Source organism: Cydia splendana, chromosome 21, assembly GCF_910591565.1.
Source record: "Cydia splendana chromosome 21, ilCydSple1.2, whole genome shotgun sequence".
Lineage (NCBI taxonomy): Eukaryota > Metazoa > Arthropoda > Insecta > Lepidoptera > Tortricidae > Cydia > Cydia splendana.
Genome location: NC_085980.1, coordinates 13,812,061 through 13,835,138, shown reverse-complemented (window position 1 = coordinate 13,835,138; position 23,078 = coordinate 13,812,061). Strand labels below are relative to the sequence as shown.

The 23,078-nt window shown below is 36.8% G+C and overlaps 1 protein-coding gene across 2 annotated transcripts in view; it reads right to left on the bottom strand.

The window, feature by feature from the left end:
• LOC134801036 (octopamine receptor beta-2R-like) overlaps positions 1 to 23,078 on the bottom strand; it is a 247,043-nt gene that overhangs the window by 13,441 nt on the left and 210,524 nt on the right. The window lies entirely within an intron of this gene.

The following is a 23,078-nucleotide window of genomic DNA, read 5'->3' as shown; positions in this document are numbered from 1 at the left end:
TGTCCAAAGTCATGATCGATTGGTAGCGTGCCCAAAAGGCTGGCCACATTGCCCCTCTGGATTCTGGATAGCAATACTGATCAGCTTAGCGGAACATTGGCCAGCCCTCTGATCCCCTGAAGACTCACATGTTTAAGTCCGAATTTACAAATCATTTAAATGACAAAACACGCCAAAAAATATATATGCGAATCATTTTATTACGAACTGGAAATAATCTGATACACAATGAAAGGATTGGTTAAAACATCCAGGCTTTGGAAATAAATATCTCGTTAGAGAAAGTAAATAAATTTGTTAACATGCTCAGCTTTTATTTCGTATATCAGGATATATAATGATCAAATGTAACAAGATACAAGGGCGTTAGAAACCCTTTATTCGCCGCTCGGGGTGGCCAAATGAAAGAAAGAAAAAATATTTATTAATCTAACACCATTTGTCAGGATTCTTTCTGAAATATTTCAAATATCTAATGGGCAGATTTTTATTTTATCAATTTGGAATAAATACGAAATCCCAATTTGTGACAAAAATATATGTAATTTTTCCTTGACTATGAAATTACCAGTTTTCGTAACTCAGTGAAAGATATTTTAGGGAATACGGCGTCAAAATTTCGACAAAACTTCTATCTAAAAAACTAATCGAAATTTTGACGAAATAAAATGGACTAGAAAAAAAACGGTACAAATACAAAAATTGAATTTTTTTCTTCTGTGGCTATACTTGTCATTTTAAGCTTTAATTTTTTTATAGTAATAATACCCTTTTTATAATCAAATACCGCGGTGACAGAAATGGATGGACGTGGATGGGACAGAAAGGTTCTCGAGTGGCGACCACGCACTGGAAGACGCAGCGTGGGAAGGCTCCAGCCTAGATGGACTGACGATCTGGTTAGAGTCGCGGGAAACCGTTGGTTGAGGGTAGCTAATGACCGTTCATTGTGGAGATCCTTGGGGGAGGCATGATGATGATGATGACCGTGGTGACAAAAATATCAGCGTGCTTAGAATAACACGGCTTTTGAAATACTCTCCTGGTAACCCTTTTCCCCCCTTGCGTGTGGAAATGAAATTTGCACGACGCTTGTTTTTACGCGACCGAAGGAACGAGATTTATTTCCATTATAAAAAGGGAGGCTGAATTTAAATTTGTGACCCCGTATTTTAAACATGCAACGTGTTGGACAAATTCAGGAAAGGTGTAAGGCATAAACACATTGTGTGAAGGTAATTTTGACACACGGCTCGATTCGGGAAATGAATTAGAGACTCACTAGATATGAAATAGTAAAGATATGTGACGTTCCACTGCAAAAGTTATCTTATGGTGGCTGGCGCCGCGATTCTGGCGCAGTCATTTTGTATTAGGTAAATTTGACTCATTTTTTTATTAATTACAATTAAAATTTGGAAATGTGCAAACAATTGAAAGTCCTTAAGAGAATTACAATGATGCTAGGGTGTTAAACTAGGCTTGTGTTTTTTCAGACCAATACAACCATCAAACATTCAAGAAAAGAGCTTTTGCCCTGCAAACCCTCTGATGTTGCAGCTGCCTCGCCCAGTGGCGTTTGCCTGCTATATATTATCATCAAGAAAAAACAAATATTACAATCATGCTACAAATACAAGAAGTAGACTTTTGCTTTGAACTTTATCTTCAAACATAAAATTATAAGTATTGCGAGAAACATAAAAGTAGCGTGCATTAACTCATAATTATATAAACGCGTGTAACTCGTGTTAAATTAATTAACCGTGTAAAAAAATGTGCTTGAAATTGTTAAAGCACACGCTTTATTTAGGGTGCTGTTAAACAATTTCGTGTTCCGGTAAAATTACGCTTTCAAGGTAAAGGTAAAAATAAAAGTATGCACTTCATAATTATTTTGTGTAAGATTTTTTTTTATCTTTGTGCTTCTATCGTCGGTTACAATCTATTAGATTTTGTGTTGAAGTGAACCTACAGATCTCATGTGCATCAAGTACCGGAAAGTTTCCAAACAGTTTGAAAGTTACAGGAAAACGGAAATTACAGGAAGATTATTTAGAAAGTAGAGAAAATCAACTTTTAGTTATTATTGAATTACTAGCTTTTGCCCGCGACTTCGTCTGCGTGGAATCAGTAACAGCAGCTAGTGTAAGCAAAGCGTCTGAAGAAAGTGTAATAGCACTCATTCAATTTGAGCATAAGTTTCAATCAGTGATCAGGCAATTCATTAACTCTCTCAATCCCCCCCCCCCTTTTCACTCTCTTTAGGGATGATTCCCGACATAAAAACTATCCTATGTCCTTCCCCGGGACTCAAGATATCTCTATGCCAAATTTCAACTAAATCGGATCAGCGGTTTAAGCGTGAAGAGGTAACAGACAGACAGACAGACAGACACACTTTCGCATTTATAATACATGGATATACAGAAGAATTTGAATAAGAAAACCTTATTTTGCCTTATATTGTAAACTGTAACAATACTTTAGAATAAAAGTGTTGGTACAGTTTACAATATAAGTATTATTATGTAGGTATAAGTATATATGGGTACCTACTCTTTTATTACCGTTCTACGGCAGGTGTCGATGCGATGTTGAATATCTCAGTGACGTCAATTTTAACACCTTGCTTTCGAAATTGAACCCTCGCTCGTATAAAATAAGATTGCATTTCATATTTTGCACCTTTGGTTAAAGCTAGTACTAGGATTGTCCAATATTATGCATCCATTTTCGCCGTATTACAGTGGAGTAAGGTTCAAAATTATAAATATATTGACGTTGGCTGTATCTTTTCTCTTGATAGTTGTAAAACACTAATCCATTAGTGTATAGCAGCTGATATTTTTGTGTAAACAAATGTGTCTGAATATTATGAAATATTGCAGCGTTTTCCCGGTATTAATGTAAAACAATAAAATACTTGAGGCCTTATTCTATGTTTGGATTGTTTCTTTTTGAATTATGAATTTCTGAATAAGGTCAATGTGGCTAATTCCGTGATAGGGACTATTCCGTCCACTAGCGTTTTTAATATATTTAATAGGAAGCAATTTAATAGAAACATGGATACAAACGATCTAACTCAGCACTAGTAAAGGAAATAACAAATGGTTTCCTATCATAGAACTAAAGTTAGGTAAAGTAATGCAAGAAGAGACTAGGTACCTAGTACATACTTGCCAAAAAACTGAGATAACAAATAATCAAAAAAGAAATTACATGTTATCAAATGTTAACTAATAACGAAAGAATTGGGCTTTGATGTCGATTCTTGTGTTTATATAAATGAACACTAGAAAATCTATATTGCTCTCGACCACACCTAAATTCACCGTGTATTGATTTTGTCAGTTCCAGTATCTAGATGTACATAATTAATCACTACACCTTATAGAACAAAGTCCTCCGCCGCGTCTGTCTGTTTGTATGTTTGTTCGCGATAAACTCAAAAACTACTGAACGGATTTTTATGTGGTTTTCACATATCAATAAAGTGATTTTTGAGGAAGGTGTATAATTTGTAACCTGTGCTAAGCCGGGGTGGGTCGCTAGTACAACATATTATTAAATATGTGTGTGTGTGTGTGTGTGTGTGTGTGTGTGTGTGTGTGTGTGTGTGTGTGTGTGTGTGTGTGTGTGTGTGTGTGTGTATTTTTATGTGTGCGCCATTTAGCCCACAAAGAGCTATGCTCAGCAATGAGCAACAGGGAGCGAAAAATTATGATAATGATTATAATAATACTTAGTCTTGTTCTGCTCTAAAGCTAGCATTTGAATCATTGTTTGATTTAATTATGTCTCTCTACATGTTCATATTTTAAACATACAAATACATTACTATTTTAGGTAGGTACTACTTTTATTTTTATTAGTAATAATCCTCGCACAACAATTTGTAGTCTTTTTATACATTAGCGTTTCCATCACCACCATACTAGCGTCAGATGAGATTGAGATGGCCACCTTATTGGATAGGATGGAACGCATAAGCGGGGAACTAGGGCTCTCTATAGATCCAAGACAAAGATAATGGTCGTAAATCACACAGGCAAGCTTGAGCTCACCGGAACACTAGACTTGGAGGTAGCTGACAACTTCACATACCTGGGCTCAAGCATTAGTAATAATGGCTCTTGCGAAGCTGAGGTGCGACGTCGAATCGGGATGACAGAAGGAGCTATGGCGCAGCTTCAAAAGATATGGAAGGACAGGAGCAAGACCAACCTTGTACGCACTTTGGTGTTCTCCATATTCTTATATGGCGCAGAGACGTGGACCTTAAAGAAAGCCGACCGTGACCGCATTGATGCTTTTGAGATGTGGTGCTGGCGCATAGGATGCTGGGGATTCCCTGGACAGCACATCGCACCAACGTATCGATTCTTCAGGAGCTCAAGATCCAGACGAGGCTTTCTACCACCCGCCTACGAAGGATTCTGGAGTACTTCGGACACATAGCCAGGAAAAGCAGCGATAATCTCGAAAAATTAGTCGTGTAAAATAATCCTTGAGGCAAGTAGACCTCAAGGATTATTTTACAAGCCTGGTCTAGGCTCCCTGACTAGGTTTCGAATTATGAGTATGCAAAAAAAATACTATGTCGCTTCCATCTGCTCTATTCAGAAACCTATCTACGTGCGCCGGACGTATTCTAATGCGCAATTTCCTCTTTATTTCGTCCAATCAGAACTTTTGAATGAAACCGAGGATAAATAGGGCGTAATAAGTGCATTGCGATTCAGTTCACTGTGAGTTTAAAAGTGTATTCGAAGTTGGGGAAGTTTTTTATTCGGTTTTCCTGTTAATTTAAAACTTCGTCGATCTTGGGCTTCAAGTAGTTGTTGAGGATGCATAAACAATAAAATTAGAGAAAACGAGAGTGAGAGAAAGATAGAAAGAGAAAAATAGACAAATTCTGTTGTTGATTTATATATTTTTTGGAATACGTAGGTATGTATGTATGACGATACAAAAGATATAACCAGTTTGATGAAGTAAATAAAGATAATGAAACCAAAAAGGTATTTTGATAAAAAAAATATTTACAATGGGTAAAAAATAACTATTCATTTACTTACTGATACTACGTCTATTCTTATACTATAGATTGAGTGTAAGATCATGACAAATATAAATTAAACTGAAAAAAATACGAAGAAAACCCTAAGATACTCACTACATCTACCACTCAGTAAGTATTACAATCCTATGTTCTCTGTCATTATACCAAATTTCTCTCATAAATAGATATTGAATTGATACTCGTACAATGAGATTAAGACATTAATAATCTTTCTAATTTATCCGTTCATTAACCCCAGTCAATTACCAACTCATAACAAAAAGGTCATATGATACGAGATATTCAAACCAAGATTATGACATTTTGTTTATATTAGCAGAACTAATATATAGCAAAAGAGTATTGTAATTGAGTTATGACGTTTTCTTCACTATAATCAATAGAACCAGCTAATAGAAGAACGGTAGTTATGATCTGGTTACTAATATGATAATCTCAAATTAAATTATCAAAGGCAAATGGCATGATAAAATTCACACCTTAAAAGGTGAAAATTGGTTTAATAAAAAAAAATATAATTATATGAAAACTTGTCTAATTTTCATTAATTTCATTTGAATATTCGTTGGTCTATTTGGAGAGTCTCAGCCGTATTCGAACAATGAGATACGTCAAATACTAGATTTCGAAACGATATGAATTGGATATGTCAGTGTCAAACAAGTGTCAAAATTGACGTTTCTTCAATCAAAAACGTCACTTTTGACACTTGTTTGTTTATATTAGCAGAACTAATATATAGCAAAAGAGTATTGTAATTGAGTTATGACGTTTTCTTCACTATAATCAATAGAACCAGCTAATAGTAGAACGGTAGTTATGATCTGGTTACTAATATGATAATCTCAAATTAAATTATCAAAGGCAAATGGCATGATAAAATTCACACCTTAAAAGGTGAAAATTGGTTTAATAAAAAAAATATAATTATATGAAAACTTGTCTAATTTTCATTAATTTCATTTGAATATTCGTTGGTCTATTTGGAGAGTCTCAGCCGTATTCGAACAATGAGATGCGTCAAATACTAGATATCGAAACGATATGGATTGGATATGTCAGTGTGAAACAAGTGTCAAAAGTGACGTTTTTGATTGAAGAAACATATCTCATTGTTCGAATACGGCTGTCTGTTGTGGAATGTATTGCGCCCCATACATTCCACGACTCTTCTCTTTCCGCACAGACTTTACCATAGTAGTATACTTTTACCATAGTAGTAATTAGCCGAGGCATCTGACAAGCAAAATTTTGAACAAAATAATATTATCAGATTAATTGAGTCCGAAGGTAAACTAAAAACCAAATCTTCCGTTTAGAGCAGTGCATCCTTCTAATTAGATAGAATTCATATTCTATCTAATTAGATTGATTAATCTGCCTAACTCTAATGAGTTAGGCATATTCTGCAGGAAATTTCTTGGATTTACTCCCCCTTTTAAGTATCATCTCACATTGTAACGATATTCAGTTATAACAATATCGTCTTTCGTTTCTCGTTACTCGTACATTACGAAGAACATCATTGTAACCTAATTCCTTGTACTCGCTAACAAGCGAAGTTCTCATTACTTGCGGTTTCCTGCATTAGCGACTGTCAAAGGTGCTCGATGAGCTTTTAGCTTGAAAGCCTTTTGAGAGCTTTTTGCATAGACATGGTGAAGATGAATTAAAACAGGTAATTGTGGGGATCATGCTAATGCATTTTATTGTGTAGATCATGGTTATTTAGAAAACTAGAATACTATTGTAATATATACGCCTTAAATACGTAGTATGTAAACATACTTTAGTTTTAGAATATAAATAAAAGGAGCTAAAAAGAAACCACTCAATTAGAACTATTGTATAACAAGGATTTCCCCAGGGAGACATATTAGGTCCATTAATATTTTTGTTCTATAATAATAGCTCAAATTACAATCCTTTAGTTCAAATAGGAATACGCCTGTTATTCACTGTTACATATCATATTCTACGTATCAAAATACGCCGCCGACTATTAATTAATGGAACATGTTGTACGGCAATAAGTCATAATTTAGCCAATTTGTTAGGCGTAACGCGATAGATGTACAAATTGGTCCACTAGTATATTATTGTGTAGTGTTTACTAAACACATTCTATATGTGTATATAAATAGTGCCTATTGATGCAATCAGGCATGATAATTAACCGAGCGTTAGCGAATGTTTCTGTTTTAGCTTGGGCAAAAATGCTTTTGTATGTCCGAATATTCTCCTCTGCAGGTCGCATTTTTCAATTTTGGGAGCAGGTTCGGTAGTTGGATATTTTATCTGTCTTTTCGTTTTTTGGAAGATGTTCAAAGTGGTGGAAATTTGAATAAAATACTTATATGCCAGTATGGCACTTAAGACCATAACCATTTTAGTAATACCACTGTATATATCTTAGTTTGTAAATAAATGATTTTGTTATCTAACTATTAAAAAAAAACCATAGTAAAAGTAGATAACTAAAGACTTATGGCGTCAATCATAAACGCATTACTGGCCTGAATTAGCTATGAATCGTTTGTCTTTATCTGTCTATGGACTTATGTATTTGTAAGAAAGGGATAAAACATAATTTAACTAATTCAGTACAGATATGATGGTCGTTCTTATCTACGTGACAGCGTGATAAAACGGTGTCCGCCACTTTCTATCCCGCGGTGTTAAAAAGTGACAGTTATTTTATCACGTGGATAAAACCATCCATAATACGCCGGCAGGTTTGTAAAGTTTTATTAATAAGGTGGTTACAATACTAAGGTCACGCTAGCTTGGTTTCCACATATTCCTGGTTTACCATGAACAATATCCCTAACAGCCAACATGTTTACAACCCCTTGGCTTCTCATATCCCATTTAACTATTTCTTTATGAGACTCAAGGGAATGGAGTGCGGTAAATACCTTCCACGAGATATCTTTATAGGCGTCCGTTGGCTCGTTGGGTGGATGACTATCGAAAAATCGCGAGCACTTCTGGATGAGACTAGCCGCCCGATTTGAACTTTAAGATACGTCAATGAATAGATCTAGAAACGATAATGGATTAGATGTGTCAGTGTCAAAAGTGACGTTTTTGTTTGAAGAAACATCACATTTGACACTGACATCTAATCCATATAATTTCTAGATCTATTAACTGACATAATATATCTTAAAGTTCGAATCGTCCAGTGGACCGGGATAAGTGGCGTACACGAAGAGAGGCCTATGCTCAGCAGTGGGCGACTGGAGGCTAAAATGATGATGATGATGATCTGTATAGTCATGGTTTTAAACGGACAATGTTTAAATTTTATTTTATATACTGTAATAAATGTCATATACTAAAAAAAGTGAACAAGCCATCCAATGGCGGTGGTTTGGTCACTGGAACGATTGGTTACTTTTTAATTAGTATATTATGACATCGAATTCAGTTTATAATTTAATTATATAGGTGTATGTAGTGGTGTGGTGTGACTACTTAAAAAACATAAACCAAAATATGTTTGATGCTTGGTTCTATATATTACTAGGTAGTTATATATCTCTGTGTAAGGGTGTTCATTTTTAAACTGTATTTAAGTGTGTACACCTTTATGTAGAAATACAAACATTTTATTACATAATGTATTAGGTGTACCTAATACACTATGTAATAAAATGTTTGTAAATCTATTCAACAATATTCCTTAATAAAAGCGACCATGGAATGGTTTTACCACCTCTTGTTGGGAAAATAGGTATCCCATTATCTATATTTATGTGACGCAAGGGAATGGAGTGTAGTAAATTTTAATATATTGTTTTCTGTGAGATTTTATCATCATGGTGTGGATAATAGTACTTTATGTGACCATTACATAATGAAATGCATTAAATTACGAGTGTGGATTTCAAAAACGGTTACATACACTGCTTTATCTACACACATGTTATAAGCTCCCTATGATGTGTTCAGGAGCCGCAAGTTACAACCGCCGTTACGGCATTTGAACATATTGTTTGCATGACATTTCATTTCTAATAAAATCTCATCTTTTTTAGTATTTTAGTATGGGATTTTGATCAGCGCGCCGAACGGGACGTTTTGGAAACTCAAAATCCCATACAAAATGACACTTAACGCAAACGCTATTGAATGAAATTAAATTTACACTAGGGTTTAAGTATTAATACCTACTAGAAATGAGTACACACTGTCTAAACCAGCGGTCGGCAACCTTTTTTTTCGTAGTTTTAGTAGCGTAGTTAACGATGAGTAAGGTGACGCGGGCCGCACTTTGTTAATATTTATGACTTTATCAGACATTGTCGTTTCTCAATATTACATAGCCAGAGAGGCTCGCAGGCCGCAAGTGACAGTTTCACGAGCCGCATGCGGCCCGCGGGCCGTAAGTTGCCGACCGCCGGTCTAAACTATCGATGGTAAAAGAAGTAGAGACGAAAGTTCAGTTGCACCAACCATAATTATTTAATTGACGGACTGTTTATCAGCAGTAAACTATTGAATGTCCTATAGGGACCGCTAATGCATGGCCACTACATAGTAATTGGCCTTTCCTATCAAATCAGAAAGAAACAAGCGAAAAGAATTCTTATTGTTAAGAGTGGCCAATTACTACGTAGTGGCCATTACCTAATAGCAATTATTAGTTACAGTACTTTTCATCTTTGTGTGTGTTTTCCAATTTTTTCATACTTAATATCAGAAATAAAGATAATATTCTATTATGTGTAATATAACTGATAAGTATGATTAGTACTGCAAATGAGAATATAGCCTACATTACATAATATACGCTTGTATGAAGTCACCGCCAGTAAATTTCGTGTCTCGCTGTCCATAATTAGATTCCATGCGATTGGTCCAGCTAGTGATGTGCAGTGGGAATGAAATATAGAAATGGGACCTACGACGGTATCATGGTCGCATTTTTATCACCTGTCATATCATGCACTTTCGCACTTACATAGTTGTTAGAACGTGACAGGCAAGACGAAAAATGATAAAAAACCGAACATATTAGCCCTGCTGTATTCTTTATGAGAGGGAACAGTTAAGATCTTTTCTTGAAATTATTCACCACTCTCCGTTTCTGCAGAAACTTTCTGCCTCATACAGCTAAACTGTAGAATGAACTGTCGAATTTCCGGACCGATGCAATAGGTACAACCTTCAAGTTGCACCCTTCAAGAAAAGCGTACTCTCATCTTGAAGGCCAGCAATGTACTTGCAACCCCTCTGGTGTTGCATGTGTCCATGGGCAACAGTAATTGCTTACCATCAGGTGGATTCGTCAGCTTGTTTATCACCTGTATACTAATGTCTGTGAGCTGTAGACCTCGCGATAACTTTAAAAACATAAAAAAAAATACTTATTTCGTTGAACCATTATCACAGCGAACTCACAATATATTTAATTGTCAACTCTTTGGTCCTTTAGCCCAATTTCCGTCATTTTGAACATTTTTCAAAAAACGAAACGATAGAAATTTTTTATCTAACTACCGAACCTGCTCACAAAATTTCACTAGAATCGGTTAACAAATAAGATATATACAGTGGTATTACTAAAATAAATTAATAACTGGCTTTAATCTAAAATAGACCCTTGAGGCATTGTTCCAAGGATGCTGGTGGCATTTCCTCGCTGTATCGCAATGCTGATACGTTGTGCGAGGTAGCCGCCAGCCCTTCGGTCACCAGTTCTTTACGTCAACCAGACGCTTCGCGATTTCCGCGAACAACTTACGCGCTGGAACCCCATGAACCTAGAGTTTCAACTCCAAATGGTACAAAATGCGACCTGCAGAGGAGAACATCTTGACATACGAAAGCATTTACTTACGCCCAAGCTGAAACGGAGACCTTCGGTAACGCCCGATCAATAAAAAAATATCGGGCAAGTGCGAGTCGGACTCGCGCACGAAGGGTTCCGTACCATATAAAAAAAAAAAAGCAAAAAAAAAAACGGTCACCCATCCAAGTACTGACCACTCCCGACGTTGCTTAACTTTGGTCAAAAATCACGTTTGTTGTATGGGAGCCCCATTTAAATCTTTATTTTATTCTGTTTTTAGTATTTGTTGTTATAGCGGCAACAGAAATACATCATCTGTGAAAATTTCAACTGTCTAGCTATCACGGTTCGTGAGATACAGCCTGGTGACAGACGGACGGACGGACGGACGGACGGACGGACGGACGGACGGACAGCGAAGTCTTAGTAATAGGGTCCCGTTTTACCCTTTGGGTACGGAACCCTAAAAAACTTTGTTATGGGAACTGTCTTGGCCGGGCGCATCCCTACCGTGGCACCTCGGTTTCTGGACGTGGCAATCTAGTCGCATTGTTAGCTATACGTAGTACGTAGTACGTAGCACGTGGCGCTTGATAACATTATATCACTGTGCATTGAATATTTGTATTGTATATTCAATGACTGGCTACAGCTCAAAAGGCTCCCTCTCGAGGCAGTCCATTAGCTCATAAAGTATCGTAAATTTGGCCCACATGAATAGCATCCGCACTTTTGTCAGTATATTCCATTTTTAACCGATTTCAATTTCATAAAAGGAGGAGAAATGTTACATTATAGGCTCCCAATAATATATAATTTTGAATATCGCAATAATAGCCACTAAAACCAGTAAAACATCCTCAATTGCAGCACCCCAAAAACAATAAATTACGCAATAAAATGTTATCCCTCGCAGAACTAACCAAATCCGGATCGTATAACAAACCCCCATCAAACCAAGTGCGACCTTAATAAAAATATTATATTCTATCCACGGTCCGTTTTGCTCGACCTTACTCTCAAGGACTGAGCTAGTGATGGGATATGTACGGGATTTTAGATTCAAGGGAATATTGAAATTGTTATTTTACATTATCAACATGCGCGCTGTACAGTTGTGTCGCTTGCGTCATTTTTGAGTGCTAGTCAAACTTCTGTAGTTATTCTAGTTTGTTGAGCCAACTGTATTGCCGAGTTACGCCCATTTTGGTTTCCCATTTCGATTTTGTCTGAATCGATATTTTCTATTTTGTTCAATATTAATAGGTACCTATACTTCTCGTAGTCAATAAAATGCGTATAATTTTAATATTGGTTGGAATAAGGTCAATGTGGTTAATTCTGTCATAAAGGCTATTCCGTCCACTAGCGTTTTTCTCGAACAACGAACATAATTTATAATTTCATCGACAAAGCAGCGATTGCTTTTAGTTTCAGCAATCAAAAGCAGATGGGTTTTTTTCCTGCGATTGAAAATCAACGAAATGTACGCTCATAGATGGAATTAGCTACATTGACCTTACCCAATTTTTGCCATTTCCAATAACCTAAGTATTCTACAGTTCTAATAATTTTCGGGATCACAAATATGAAAATAAACATCATAGAAATACCAAATTTAGCTTATTAGAAAGAGAATGCACTATTTTTACCTACCATTATATTTAAATGTAATTTTGGTTGAATGTTCACATCTGACGTTTTTCCCACCTAGATTGTAACATACAGTTGTAAAAATTCCCGGAATCACGGGACTACCCAGAATCCCGCGTTACGTCACTAGCCGGAATCTCAATGTGAGGGAAGCTCGGCAAACAATTTATGGGTTGATTTCTGCCCTACTCTTCCCATTCCTTTCTGAGTGGAGGCGAGTCTACGCTCGCCCTTGGTGCATAACTTCGTCTTAAGGTGCAGTTGGTAAATATATCGAATAACGTGAGGTTCCATTTCCAACCATAGCGTGCAGCGTCGGGACGTTACTGTCAATTGGGATTGTCATTCATTTTACTATGCAAATTGACAGTAACACCAACGAGTCGCCACGGCAGTGCAGCTGTCGTTGGAAACGGAACGTCACCTTTAAACTCGAATTGACCTGTACGATCTATTGTGATGAGATATACTTACGTTTAATTATTGGAGCAATAAAGAATATTTACTTACTAACTTACGCCGAGGCCACACTAACGGGGAGCGCCGCGATAATGGACACTTTTCATACCTACCGTCACACTGGGATTATTGCGTTTCCCGTTAATGTGGCCCAGGCATTACAATTACCACTTTTCACTGCTTTTGTTTGTAAATAGATTGTACATAGTTGGTAAGGATTAATTGTCGCAGGGATGATGACCGATGAGGCCAGCGAGTACTGTTCTGGAGACCTCGACTGGGAAGCCGGAGGGATGGAAAATCACGAGCCAGATGGTCGGACGACATTTAGAAAGACGGCAGGGCCGACCTGGCATAGAACCGCCGTATACAAAACAACATGGAAATCCATTAAATAATTTTTTTCAATAATTAATTGATTGCTTATAATGGTTTTTAAATTGTGTATTGCTTGACATTTGTATAGTTATAATCAATTGTTATTTTCCCACTTGACGATCATAATATAAATTCGTATAGATTAAGTGTAAAATAATTTATATTGTAATTTCATATTATGTAATAAATAAATCTAAATCTAAATCTGAATCTGAATCTAAATCTAAATCTAAATCATGAAAGAGGCATATTATGTTCAGCAGTGGACGCAAATATGCTGAGAAGCAGAAGAAAAAGAAGGATTTGGAGTTCTCGATACATTGGCACCAGTAAACTCGACTCGAACGCTCGACCAATGAGATTAAAGAATGCGCAGCCAATGGGAGTAGAGCTTTGCGAGAATGGTGATGAACCATTGTAACGGTCGCTTGTCACACCGATTCTAGTTTTATTATCGTTGTTTTTGCGTCATTGAATTGAATTGTTTATAATTTTTTGTGTGATTAAAAGGTTCAGAAATAGCTATCGGGTGCGGAGAGCGGCGGGCCGCAGTCTGCGCCAACGCAAGCTTCTGATGATACTTCTCGGTACAGGGTGAAATATGTCGAGCGTTTTTCGACTTAAAACACGTGAGTGACCCGTTTTAATATATATTTAAAATGTTTGTGTCTCACGGAAGTTTTGAAGAAGATGTTCTAACTTACAAATCTTGCCAAAAGCACTGGAAACCAACCTGCAAATAAGATAAAATAATGATACATTTTAGAAACAACAGCAACATTTATTCCAAAAGCTAAAATACAAATAGCAGAAAATACCATGCAATCAAAAGCGAACATGTTAGGTAATATCATGTTAGAACTTTTCATTTAATAATACGGTAAAACGGGGTGAGTAGGTTTCGCGGGGAGAGGTGGGTATGAATGGGGAGAGAAGGTTTGAGAGGGGGTCAGAAGGGATTTTAAGGCTACTGCTACAAAAATAATTACTGTATTCCAATTTAAAATGGAGCTATAGTAATACGCATAATAAAAAAAAATCGATCCAACAATCTTCCAAAATCACCTTTGTATGAAAACCCCTCTCACCCCAAATACGAGGCACTACGGGGTGAGGTGGGTTTTCCTCTTTATCGTCAAAGTTATTAAAATGGAACTACCCAAAATAAAATGAAAACTAAAATACAAACTTATTATATACACCATTCAGTTTTCATATGTAAAAATAAAATGTTATCGAGGTTTGAATTTCAGTTTTGACCCTACTCACCCCATTTTACGGTAATGCTTTGTGATTGCCATTCGATAAAGAATATAGAAGCATATATGCTTCCATGGAATGAGCGTCTGAGCGTATTACTTTCCCATTCCTTTTATGCTTGTGAGATAAGCTGTGGGAGTAAAGAAACGCAACAGAGTAACAACCCCATTTTTAAGGTATAGCAGGCAAACGAGCGGATTAAGTAATAGCAGGCGTGGCTCACTCCGCGATTTCGTCGCTTTGGTACTGGTAGCTAAAAGTACATCCGTTCGGCCCCAATTTTGGGATTTGCCATAAGCCGCGCGTGGCGCTGTCGCCACCTAGCGGCCATATCTGTGCTGATCGTAACAGACGCGTTTTGTTAGAGAGTGAGTCTTCTGTACCTAGTCACTATTATTTTATTCTGTGGTAATAGGTAGTAATTAGTAATTACTGTCCATGATATTGACTATAATTAAAAAAAAAAACTATAAGTAACTGGAAAATTTTGGTGACAGGTTAATTAGGTCATGTGTACCGTAAACTCGGGTTATTTTGACCTAATGGAGGGTAACTTTGACCCACATGAAAACCTCATTTATAGGTGAACCAGGATCTATTGAGGGTGCGCCATGTTACGGAAATTTGATGGTACTAATTTCTAGCAATGGCAACAATTTTAATAATAGACAACATCTACCCTCTATGATAGTTGTCAATATTGACAATGTAAACATTGCTTTGTCTAGTTTCGTGTGAATTATTATTAGACTGCAATAATCATGCCGAAAGTTTTAGATTTTACAGAGAAAAAGTTGTAAATAGTGTATATAGTTATTTATTGGAAAAATAACGTGCGGGAGAGAAATTTCTTCCATTAGAAAACATAACGAAATTACCACCTGAACAAATGTCATTATAGTCAGGTCGTCACGATTTGGTTGATGTCTTGTAATAATTTGATTTGTGTATTAGGTGTATCGCATGCATCGGTATCACGGATTGCTAGCGAAGGGCGTAAGGGCGGAATTAAACGACCAAACCTAAAAAAAAGAAAACAAAAAAAGAAAATAGATTTGGATGATTTTGATTTATGTGTCATAGTACGTCGTAAAATTCACGAATTTTATAGCGTAAAAACCGAAGAAATATCCAAACATCAAACTTCGCACTTATTAAAGTTGTCGGAATAAAACAAAAATCATCTGCCAATTTCCATTATCCCCACTATACAAATTGTTGCTATATAAAATTCAAAACGAGCGCCCTCTTGACAATACTCCCAAAGTTCTGGTTTACCTATAAAAGGGTATAATAAAAACATAAAAATGTCAAAGGTTAGCTAAAACCAACCTCATGGCATATTTCCATAATTATAGTACAATAATATAACCTGGACTGAGTAAATCTCAATGGCCAAAGTTACCTTCCAGGGCTAAAGTAACCCGACTTTACGGTAGGTACTTTTTTTTTAGTACCTAATGAATGTTTGATACCCTTTTGAAATATGTTACAGCACGGTTGTATGTAGAGATGGGTAACTACCCGGGTAAATACCCGAGAGCGGGTATTTACCCGGTAAATACCCGATATTTACCTACCCGCGGGTAAATACGCGGGTATTTTCGTTTTTCTTCTAAATTTGATGTGTTTAATGGTAATGTGAGTATAAATAAGATTAATTTAAGTATGTTTTTATAATGTTACATAAAATGTATGTTCAAACTAATTACGAAAAGGTTGCTATGAGGTGAAGTTCGATTTTAACATATCAGTCCAATTATAAAAATCGTGTAAAATCATTCCCTGGCTTCCAGAAATATTTTAAAATGCTTTTAATATACATTAGAAAGATGAAAATAAAGAATACTTATGAATGATAATAAAAAAAATTGTGCAGTATCCCAACTTGTGAAGCTAATAAGTCAAATACAGTTAGTTTTAGGACAAAAATGTATAACCTTTTTTGTAGAAAATTATGTCTACTTTAGTTTGTACATACAACACTTTTCGATATTAATGACAGATTCCAAGAAATATGAAAAAGTTCACTTTTGCCCCCCTCCCCCCAACCACACCCCCCGCCGACCGAAGTTGGAATGTGTATTATCAACGTATAAGTACGATAATTTACTCAAGTCTAAAAAACATACTCTTATGACGGCCTTTTTTAAATATTTATCAAAATTGTACTAAAAATTCCTTAGTTACAACTGCAACCGCAACTAAACCATTTCATTTTAAATGACACACAATAATTACAGCCATTAACTCGGTTTATATCTCCACTTTAACACAAATCGACATGTGCAACAAGAAATGAATCTACCCGTCCATTTGGGTAGATACGGGTAAATACCGGGTAGGTGGGTATTTACCGGGTATTTACCTGGGTGGGTAAATAGGGTAAATACCCGCGACCCATCTCTAGTTGTATGAAGCCATAGACTAGGACTAGACCGAGTTTAGAGCAATTATTTCATGCAACCGATGATGCCGAAAATGCGGGGGTGCGCGGGACGAGGTGAGCGAAATCCCGTGCCGTGATTGGTCCGTTCAAATACACGGACGTCACACAAAGACACTTTCGACTCGAACATGGAGTAAAATTACCGTATGCGTGGCAGAGGGGGTAGCGCGACTATGCTTAGTCTGGAGGATGTTTTGTCTGTGTATGAAGCATACTCTGTTACGTTTCTTTGCTCATGTGATAAAACCTAGAATTTTACTCACTATTTTATACGCTCCGGAATTTCCAGCTAGTATTAAAAAGGAAAAGTTTTATTTACGTGCTAGAATATACGGAAAACGTAATGCTTTCTACATTTTACCTATGCTTGTTTTTAGCCTTTTGGCGTATGATTTTGCAGCATAAATCTATAGTTATTTGTACAACAAGAGATCAAAGTTTGATATTTCTTCGAGTGCTTATTTTGATCCCGTGCAAGCGAAAGATTCTATAATAGATAATCGAATTTAGAATCTTGAGCGTAGTAAGGGATTCAAAAGCGCACGAGATGTAAATAACTTTGATCTCGTGTAGTACACAAAAATTTTCACCCTAAGCAGTGAGAACCTAGAGGGACAGAGATAATAGAACCCAAGTATATCGAACTTGTATTAGACCCCGCATGTTGAAATGACATTTGACTATAAAGGTCACTTGAATGTCATTTTGTCTCACTTAGTGAGCAAAATGCGATTTTGCTAACTGAGTGAGACAAAATGACTCAGTGAGCAAAGTCGCATTTTGCTCACTGTTTTTAAGAAGCAAAGTACCCTTGTTCGAGCTGCTGAGGTGAAAATACCTTTAAACGAGCAATTCTTGTTTATTTAAATATGTATATTATGGATCTCGGAAACGGCTCTAAGTATTTCGATGGAATTTGCTATATGGGGATTTTCGAGGGCAATAAATCGATCTAGCTAGGTCTTTGGTATAAGGGTAGTTTGAGTCCCGGGGAAGGACGTAGGATAATTTTTATCCCAGAACTCACCCTTTACGGGGATGAAAACGGGGGTGGAAATTTGTATGGCCAATCAATAACCGCTGAAACGATTGAAATGAAATTTGGTATGGTGATTGAGTTATGTGGAAGATATACAATAGTTTTTATCCCCGAAATCATCCCTTAACGGTGTAAAAACTGGGGTGGAATACGACACTTCTTTTTCTAAAGAAAGCATCACGTGATAACCGGTCACCTGTCATAGAAAAGGAAGAGTCGGTAGCCTCGGCCCGGACCCGGGCCAGTGGGGAGACACTCCTCCCTTCGGGCAAACTCGGCTCCTTTCGGCTCAGCATTGCTCCGAGCCATTTAAGGTTGGCACCACTTGACGAACTTTAATGTGCACGGCCACAGAAAAGATAATGACTCGAATTTTGACAACCCTAATAGCCGAAAGGGATAGTGCCGTACATTAGAATGGGACAGGATGATTCGACCCTGAATAGCTGTCAAACTTCGGTTTTGTAGGATTGTATTTGTATTTGTAGGTTGTCCTTTCTGTACGGTACCTATTACTATTATTTATTCTTTGCCCGGGCCATTCTATCGTGAGTCGGCCTTATTCAATTGAACTCGTTAAGCAACGAGAATATTTGGCCCACTGCGCTATTGTTATGAGAAAAACTCGCTCGATCGTCGCGGTTCTATTATACGGCAATCGCTTTGTTTTCGTGTCCCTCGGTAATAAATGGACTATCTCATAACGGAAGTTGGAGGATGTATGACCTTGGATCTTTATACCACAGAATAAATAATAGTACTACCGTACGTCAAAATTCAAGCAGTCATCTTATCTTTGGTCGTGCATGCAAAGGGACGTCAAGTTGTGTCAACCCTAATAATTGCTCGGAGCAATGCTGAGCCGAACGGAGCCGAGTTTGCCCGAAGGGAGGAGTTTCGCATCCCTGATAACACGGAGTTATGGATATCATGTGGATGCCCCTGTGAAATAAATTGGATACACATACTAGCTAAAGATCGTTAGATTCGTTAGCATTGCGACCAGGAAATCTGATGTCGCGAGAATATCAGCAGAGGGAAATAGTCTACTTTATTTTTATACAGAATGAGTTTGTAAAATCTGACCAAACTCTGAGAGGTCAATTATGTAAGTCATACTGAACAACTTTTACTATGAGGCCAACACTGAAATAGCGAGAAAAAAAAACAGCTGTGCTATAGAAAACATTGACTCTGATTTAGGTACCGAAATGTATGAAACAGCTGATTTTTTTCGCGATTTCGGGCTCCATACATAGTAAGAGTTGTTCAGTGTGACCTACATATTCACCCCTCAGAGTTTGGTCACAGATAACAAAATCACCCTGTATACTGTGTCCTTACTTTCTGCTCGTTACCTCCAAATCCTTATATTAATTAATCTATCCCATTTACAAAAGTAATTTTTGCCGAATTAAAAAAGTTTTAATACAGCAATTAATGAACTCCCCTTTCAACGCTTTGGTAATGGATTAAAAAGTTAAGAGAGGCCCAATTTGAAGGCCGCTCTGTGAGATTTCACGCAAATTGTCCTTCGGGGCCTTTTTACTTAACTTTTCAGTTACAAAAATTGGTTTTTTATATCCTTTTTTCTTCTGAATTATGAGGTCCTTGGAATTAAATGAGCGGAAAGAAATTGTATAGAGTTAGAGCTGTGCTTTGTGTAAATAATGACGTTTTTTGTTGAAAAATACAGGTAGCTACACCTTTTTTGAAATGTGTAATGAACTTAAAGACTTTCTCGAAAAAAAATAACATGAATTTATAGAAAGGCGGATGCAGATTTTTTGACATCCGCGGATGCGAATGCGGATGTCAAGATTAGGTACTTAAAAAAAACCTCAAATATTACAGTTTAGTAAGTTTTGTTTAAAAAAAACTAAAAGTTTAGTATTTGAGCAAAATATAGGTGCGTTATAAACTTATATTTAATAAACAGTAACTTTTGGCCGACTTTTCTGGATCGAGACGATTTCGTTATACTTATGTAGGTAATTATGAAATTACCTAGCAATTACGCCGCCGCTGAGACGTTCCTGTATCGACATGTTCGACATCCGCATCCGCATTAAGCTGCGTATCGATTTTATGCGGATGCAGATGCGGATTTTGAAAATAATGCGTAAGTTCCGCCGTTGCGGATGCGGATGCGGATATTCGCAACATCCCTGGTTTGGTGTACTATCGTATCTTTAGCAAATTTTTGACGTATCTTTAATTTCGAATCACGCGGTCTGTAGGTATGTGTTGGGAATTGGGAATAACATCCTATTAAGCGTGACATACGTGAGGGTGAAATGGATTTTTTGGAATAATTTCCTTATTAAATCGAACTCGTTTATTGCTTCCTATGCGGTAATGAAGTATTTTTGAAAGCTCGTGAAGGGTGAAATCGTTTCCTCATACATGTCCTTACATGTTCCTTCTTATTATGAAGGCTATTAATAAAATTAGGGTTCCGTGGCCAAATTGGCAAAAACGGAACCCCTATAGTGTCGTCATGTCCGGTTGTCTATCCGTATGTCACAGCGATTTTCTTATTTTAACATTACATCACCTACACTTTTTTTTTGTATTTTTTTAAAATTAGTCTACCCTGATTTTTTTTATAATCACGAGCTCTTTCGATCCTAATGGGAATAAACAGGTCTCAAATCTTTTTGTATGTAAACTTTTACGCTCTCTAATTTTTGTGTATTACCTACAATTTTTACCAACGAAACTTAGTACCAGACCACAGAATAAATAATAGTACTATGTAGGTACAGAAGGTTCACTCTCTAACAAAACGCGTCTATTACGAGAGATACAAGCTATTTTGATAGCCCACGCAAGCAAGTGTTATTTATACGTCATATTTTCATAGAAGTTTGACGTTTAAAATAACACTTGCATTGCGTGGGCCATCACAATCTCTGCTGGCTTTTCTAGGTCTAACTCTAGCGACGCGACGCGACGAATTCGCGGAGTGAGCCACTCCTGACCAGATAAGATAGGTAGGTATATGTTATTTGAATGTTTATGTCTTTCATCTTATTAAAAATGTCATTTTAAACTGAGAGCGTAATTTCGATTGTATGGCGGCGGCTGGATTCGTGTGACTAAGTAAAAGCTTTCCCTTAAAGTCTCCAAAATATCCGTTGATTGCACAATAGGTATCTCCAAATCAGATAGCTCTAAGGTACAAGAAACGGTCAAGTGCGACTCGGATTATATTCCTAAGGTTCCAACACCTTCCTGCCTCGCACGGGTATTGAACAAATCTATAAAAGAAACGCTACAAACAACAACATTAAACTTAGAGGTAATACAATCAACGGTCTAATCGCTAAAGAGCGATCCATTCGAGATAACCTTTGGGTAAATACCTATTAACGTTTCTTGATATTAATATGGAAAAAATCACATAATGTTTTTGAAAAACAGACCATAATTACAGGTAGACGGACTGACAGCGGAATCTTCGCAAAGGGTTTCAATCTTTCCAGGCGGGAACAGTGGCTCAACGCAAACAATGGCTCAGTCGCCCAAATATCGCTATACACTGTAGAACCCTTATGTGTTAGAGTAACCATTGCTCGACTTGCTCGTCCATTTGAATTTGTTCGATTACTGAATGTTTCTGTTGTATTAGCAGCAAAGCAAAATAGCCTCTCTCATGTCGGAATTATGTAGGTTGAGTGAGCCACTGTACCCGGCTATTTTTTTTCCGAGTCAATGTTCCCTTCTTGAGCTTACGGAACCCTAAAAACCTGCAGAATACCCCCTCAATTCTATATTCCGACTGTGTCGTGACTTTATCGATAATCAGGTCCAAGCCATCATGCTCAGTTGATTGTATAGGCCTCAATGCTTATTCTGGTAGAGAAATAGGTCGGGAGGAGCGTTTCAACCTTTGCACTAACTGTAGTGAGTAAAATCGTGAAAATGTGTCTTACCTTAACGTAGAATGTAAGGATTTTATATGTTCAAGTATATACTGTCAAGTATTTCTGGTCAAGTGTATTGGGATCGACTTTTTGTTTTATTTTCTGTTGGATTTGGATAAAATTCCCTCGTCATGGGCGGGATAAATACGAAATCAAAAATTGTTCTGAAAAACTGTATGTAATTCTCTGTTGAGTTACAAAAATACCATCCGGTTTTTAGCACATGAATTATCGAAATCTGATGGAAAAAACCGACAACCAAATAAAAATGAACCAACAGAACTGCGGACTATGTAGTTAAAATCAATTGACGCAAATCCATTTAAACCTTTGTTATCGACGTCAAAAAGAGAAGGTTCTCAAATTCATTGCGATATTTTTTAAACTACCTATGTGCCTCGATTCCTCAAAGTCCTCCGGACTGATTTATATAAATAAAATATTGATATTGATAAAGTCTTGGGTTATTTCGACTCATAAAGAGGACTATTGATTAAAACAAAGAAAAAAAGGGCCCTTAATTTTTCATACAAATTTTGGGTGTCAGTTTTATGATGGTCCATATGTATGGGAAAATTCGTAACAAAACGGACAATATTTTTTAACAATTTTTCAAATTAAAAAAGAAGTAAATGGTACATTGTTGTCTCTAAACGCCCTTATACAATTTTGCACACTGCTTCTGATTCTGAAATGTCAGATAAGATTACAAACAGCGATTCCCTCTGATTGTGAACATAATGTTCCAGCATGGCGGCCGGAAGCGGATGTTCCTTACGCTATCGCCATTTTGTCGTCACGTGCGAACGTGTGCATACGTGATGCTAATGGTTGAAGAGTATTTACATTATTTAATCGTGTCTGTTTGTTTCAAACTTGGATAGCAAGAAAATTACATTCTATTCTTAGTATTAGATTTGTGTAGTCTTAGCAACACAGCTAAAAAAAAATTCACAGATTTCGTGCCTCACACGACTATCGAGCACATTGGAAATGAATCTACGGAATTCGAAAAAATATTG